This window comes from Mytilus californianus, unplaced genomic scaffold, assembly GCF_021869535.1.
Source record: "Mytilus californianus isolate M0D057914Y unplaced genomic scaffold, xbMytCali1.0.p SCAF_10, whole genome shotgun sequence".
Lineage (NCBI taxonomy): Eukaryota > Metazoa > Mollusca > Bivalvia > Mytilida > Mytilidae > Mytilus > Mytilus californianus.
The window spans coordinates 37919167-37925386 of record NW_026262582.1 but is presented as its reverse complement, the minus strand read 5'-3'; positions in this window follow the sequence as shown (position 1 = coordinate 37925386).

Sequence of the window (6220 nt, the reverse complement as noted above, 5' to 3'; positions counted from 1 at the left end):
TGAGTGCACATCATTTACTGCCTGTTCCGATATGAGTGCACATCATTTACTGCCTGTTCAGATATGAGTGCTCATCATTTACATGTCTGTTCAGATATGAGTGCACATCGTGTACTGACTGTTCGGATATGAGTGCACATTTAATGCCTATTCAGATATGAGAGTACATCATTAACTACCTGTTATGAGTGCACATCATTTACTGCCTGTTCGGCATATGAGTGCATATCAATTACTACCTGTTCCGATATGAGTGCTCATCATTTACATGCCTGTTCCGATTTGAGTGCACATCAATTACTGACTGTTCTGATATGAGTGCACATCATTTACTGCCTGTTCCGATATGAGAGAGCATATCAATTACTGCCTGTTAAGATATGAGTGCACATCATTTACTACCTGCTATGAGTACACATCATTTACTGACTGTTCGGATATGAGTGCACATCATTTAATGCCTGTTCCGATATGAGTGTAAATCATTTACTACATGTTATGAGTGCACATCATTTACAGCCTGTTCGGATATGAGTGCACATCATTTACTGCCTGTTTCGACATGAGTGCACATTATTTACTGCCTGTTCTTACATGAGTGCACATCATTTACTGCCTGTTCCTATATGAGTGCACATCAATTACTGCCTGTCCCGTTATGATTGCACACCATTTACTGCCTGTTCCGATATGAGTGCACATCATTTACCGCCTGTTTCGATATGAGAGCAGATCATTTACTGCCTGTCCCGTTATGATTGCACATCATTTACTGCCTGTTCCGATATGATTGCACATCATTTACTGCCTGTTCCGATATGAGTACACATCATTTACTGCCTGTTTCGATATGTGTGCACATAATATACTGCCTGTTCCGATATGAGTGCACATATTTTAGATTGTCTCTCAGTATATAACCAATGACAGTGAGTAACTATATTGACATATACACAAAATAATGGATAACTGCTTCTGTTAATTCTTTTCTTTTTGTCTTGTTGTGCGGAGATTTGTTCTATTGTTAATTCATTTGCTTTTTTAATTACGTCATCGATGACTTTGACTGGGTAGCTTTTCTGAATGAGATATTGTTAGGTTGGTTCTCTTCCTTGCAACATACGGGTGTCAGAGCCAAACCGATAAAGGACAGGGACGTCGACAGTCTAGTTCGTCGTTACAAATTGTCGTAACGACATGGAAACATTTAACAACGTCTCAATAAGACACAACGAGGATGAAAGCGCTATAAACTATAACATTTGTGTTTGTTTTGATATTTATTCTATTTCATATATACATGTCAATATGAATGTAAGACATTTTTAGCCTAAGGTAGTATTAAAATCCTACATTATAGATAATTTTCCTTGTTCCCATAAGACAAACTAGTCTAACATTGATCGACATAATGGGGATCGTATCATTTATATGACACCACAATTGATCTTATTGACAAATAAAAATAAATGTAATGAGTTTCTTTTTTAATTATACGTTATTAATTAATATTTAAATATTTATACATGAATACTACATTTTGAACTAAGACAGTAATTATTGCCGTATTGTTGAGGTATTTACAAAAAAAAAAAAATCGAAACCAATTTTTTACTTTCACAAAAAAGAAAAGAAAACTTGTTATTTCTTTTTAATCAATACTTCAATTCTTTTAAAGATCTGAAAACAATCTTTACTTTGCAAAACCAATGTATCTATGATAGCAGTAAATGCATCATTTACTACCTTTTATGAGTGCACATCATCTACTGCCTGTTCGGCATATGAGTGCATATCAATTACTACCTGTTCCGATATGAGTGCACATCATTTACATGCCTGTTCCAATATGAGTGAACATCCATTACTGACTGTTCTGATATGAGTGCACATCATTTACTGCCTGTTCAGATATGAGTGCTCATCATTTACATGCCTGTTCCGCTATGAGAGTGCATATCAATTACTGCCTGTTCAGATATGAGTGCACATCATTTACTACCTGTTATGAGTGCACATCATTTACTACCTGTTATGAGTGCACATCATTTAATGCCTGTTCCGATATGAGTGTACATCATTTACTACATGTTATGAGTGCACATCATTTACAGCCTGTTCGGATATGAGTGCACATTATTTACTACCTGTTCTTACATGAGTGCAAATAATTAATTGCCTGTTCCGATATGAGTGCACATTATTTACAGCCTGTTCTTACATGAGTGCACATCATTTACTGCCTGTTCCGATATGAGTGCACATCAATTACGTTCTGTCCCGTTATGAGTGCACAGAAATTACTGCCTGTTTCGATATAAGTTCACATCATTTACTGCCTATTCCGATATGAGTGCACATCATTTAATGCCTGTTCCGATATGAGTGTACATCATTTACTACATGTTATGAGTGCACATCATTTACAGCCTGTTCGGATATGAGTGCACATTATTTACTACCTGTTCTTACATGAGTGCAAATAATTAATTGCCTGTTCCGATATGAGTGCACATTATTTACAGCCTGTTCTTACATGAGTGCACATCATTTACTGCCTGTTCAGATATGAGTGCTCATCATTTACATGTCTGTTCAGATATGAGTGCACATCGTGTACTGACTGTTCGGATATGAGTGCACATTTAATGCCTATTCAGATATGAGAGTACATCATTAACTACCTGTTATGAGTGCACATCATTTACTGCCTGTTCGGCATATGAGTGCATATCAATTACTACCTGTTCCGATATGAGTGCTCATCATTTACATGCCTGTTCCGATTTGAGTGCACATCAATTACTGACTGTTCTGATATGAGTGCACATCATTTTCTGCTTGTTCCGATATGAGAGAGCATATCAATTACTGCCTGTTAAGATATGAGTGCACATCATTTACTACCTGCTATGAGTACACATCATTTACTGACTGTTCGGATATGAGTGCACATCATTTAATGCCTGTTCCGATATGAGTGTAAATCATTTACTACATGTTATGAGTGCACATCATTTACAGCCTGTTCGGATATGAGTGCACATCATTTACTGCCTGTTTCGACATGAGTGCACATTATTTACTGCCTGTTCTTACATGAGTGCACATCATTTACTGCCTGTTCCTATATGAGTGCACATCAATTACTGCCGGTCCCGTTATGATTGCACATCATTTACTGCCTGTTCCGATATGAGTGCACATCATTTACCGCCTGTTTCGATATGAGAGCAGATCATTTACTGCCTGTCCCGTTATGATTGCACATCATTTACTGCCTGTTCCGATATGATTGCACATCATTTACTGCCTGTTCCGATATGAGTACACATCATTTACTGCCTGTTTCGATATGTGTGCACATAATATACTGCCTGTTCCGATATGAGTGCACATATTTTAGATTGTCTCTCAGTATATAACCAATGACAGTGAGTAACTATATTGACATATACACAAAATAATGGATAACTGCTTCTGTTAATTCTTTTCTTTTTGTCTTGTTGTGCGGAGATTTGTTCTATTGTTAATTCATTTGCTTTTTTAATTACGTCATCGATGACTTTGACTGGGTAGCTTTTCTGAATGAGATATTGTTAGGTTGGTTCTCTTCCTTGCAACATACGGGTGTCAGAGCCAAACCGATAAAGGACAGGGACGTCGACAGTCTAGTTCGTCGTTACAAATTGTCGTAACGACATGGAAACATTTAACAACGTCTCAATAAGACACAACGAGGATGAAAGCGCTATAAACTATAACATTTGTGTTTGTTTTGATATTTATTCTATTTCATATATATACATGTCAATATGAATGTAAGACATTTTTAGCCTAAGGTAGTATTAAAATCCTACATTATAGATAATTTTCCTTGTTCCCATAAGACAAACTAGTCTAACATTGATCGACATAATGGGGATCGTATCATTTATATGACACCACAATTGATCTTATTGACAAATAAAAATAAATGTAATGAGTTTCTTTTTTAATTATACGTTATTAATTAATATTTAAATATTTATACATGAATACTACATTTTGAACTAAGACAGTAATTATTGCCGTATTGTTGAGGTATTTACAAAAAAAAAAAAAATCGAAACCAATTTTTTACTTTCACAAAAAAGAAAAGAAAACTTGTTATTTCTTTTTAATCAATACTTCAATTCTTTTAAAGATCTGAAAACAATCTTTACTTTGCAAAACCAATGTATCTATGATAGCAGTAAATGCATCATTTACTACCTTTTATGAGTGCACATCATCTACTGCCTGTTCGGCATATGAGTGCATATCAATTACTACCTGTTCCGATATGAGTGCACATCATTTACATGCCTGTTCCAATATGAGTGAACATCCATTACTGACTGTTCTGATATGAGTGCACATCATTTACTGCCTGTTCAGATATGAGTGCTCATCATTTACATGCCTGTTCCGCTATGAGAGTGCATATCAATTACTGCCTGTTCAGATATGAGTGCACATCATTTACTACCTGTTATGAGTGCACATCATTTACTACCTGTTATGAGTGCACATCATTTAATGCCTGTTCCGATATGAGTGTACATCATTTACTACATGTTATGAGTGCACATCATTTACAGCCTGTTCGGATATGAGTGCACATTATTTACTACCTGTTCTTACATGAGTGCAAATAATTAATTGCCTGTTCCGATATGAGTGCACATTATTTACAGCCTGTTCTTACATGAGTGCACATCATTTACTGCCTGTTCCGATATGAGTGCACATCAATTACGTCCTGTCCCGTTATGAGTGCACATAAATTACTGCCTGTTTCGATATAAGTTCACATCATTTACTGCCTATTCCGATATGAGTGCACATCATTTACTGCCTGTTCCGATATGAGTGCACATCATTTACTGCCTGTTCCGATATGAGTGCACATAATTTAGATTGTCTCTCAGTATATAACCAATGACAGTGAGTAAGTATATTGACATATTAACAAAATAATGGATAACTGCTTCTGTTATTTCTTTTCTTTTGTCTTGTGCGGAGCTGTGTTCTATTGTTAATTCATTAGCTTTTTTAATTACGTCATCGATGACTTTGACTGGGTAGCTTTTCTGAATGAGATATTGTTAGGTTGGTTCTCTTCATGCAACATACGGGTATCAGAGACAAACCAATAAAGGACAGGGACAGTCTAGTTCGTCTTTACAAATTGTAACGTAACGGCATGGAAACATTTAACAACGTCTCAATAAGACACAACGAGGATGAAAGCGCTATAAACTATAACCTTTGTGTTTGTTTTGGATGTAATTTGAAAAAAAAGGCAGGACAGAAGTTTTGAGTAAAAAAAAAGGCAGGATGAGCAACTTGGCAAAAAAAAAAAAAGGCATGATGACAAATTATGTAAAAAGAGTCAGGATAAACTAATAAAAAAAGGCAGGACCGAATAAAGTGAAAAATAAAAAGGCAGGACCGAGATTACAACTAAAAAAAAAAAAAAGTGTAGGACACAATTTTTCATCCTAGCCCCCTATAAAAATCAAATGGTAGCTCCTTAACTTTGATCGACATGCTGGGGATCATACATCATTTATAGGACACCACAATTGATCTTATTGACAAATAAATATAAATGTCATGAGTTTGTTTATAATTATACGTTATTAATTAATATTTAAATATTTATATTAAAAATACTACATTCTGAATCAAAACAGTAATTATAGACATATTGTTGAGGTACTTACAAAAAATATGATCGAAACCAATTTTTTTCTTTCACAAAAAAGAAAAGAAAACTTGTTATTTGTTTTTTATCAATACTTCAATTCTTTTAAAGATCTGAAAACAATCTTTACTTTGCAAAACCAAAGTATCTATGATAGCAGTAAATGAATTACACCGACTGCAGTACGTATTCCACGTGTTTCATTATCCATTGATATGAATCGCTATAAAAAATCTTGAACAATTAGTTAAATTGGATTAATCACTTTTGCTTACTGAATGAAAAGTTTGATTTCATGTTAAAAAAAAGGAAATATGCTGTTTCAAATATTTTATTTATATTTGTATTTTCTGAATAATTTGGTTTTCTGTTTTTCAAAAATTAAAATTTCAGCACATCACCAATCGCAGTTTGATGATAAATATGAGGATAAAAATAGCATTGAAATAATAACTGTCAATTCAGTTGTCGAATGTACAATCAGTTGTT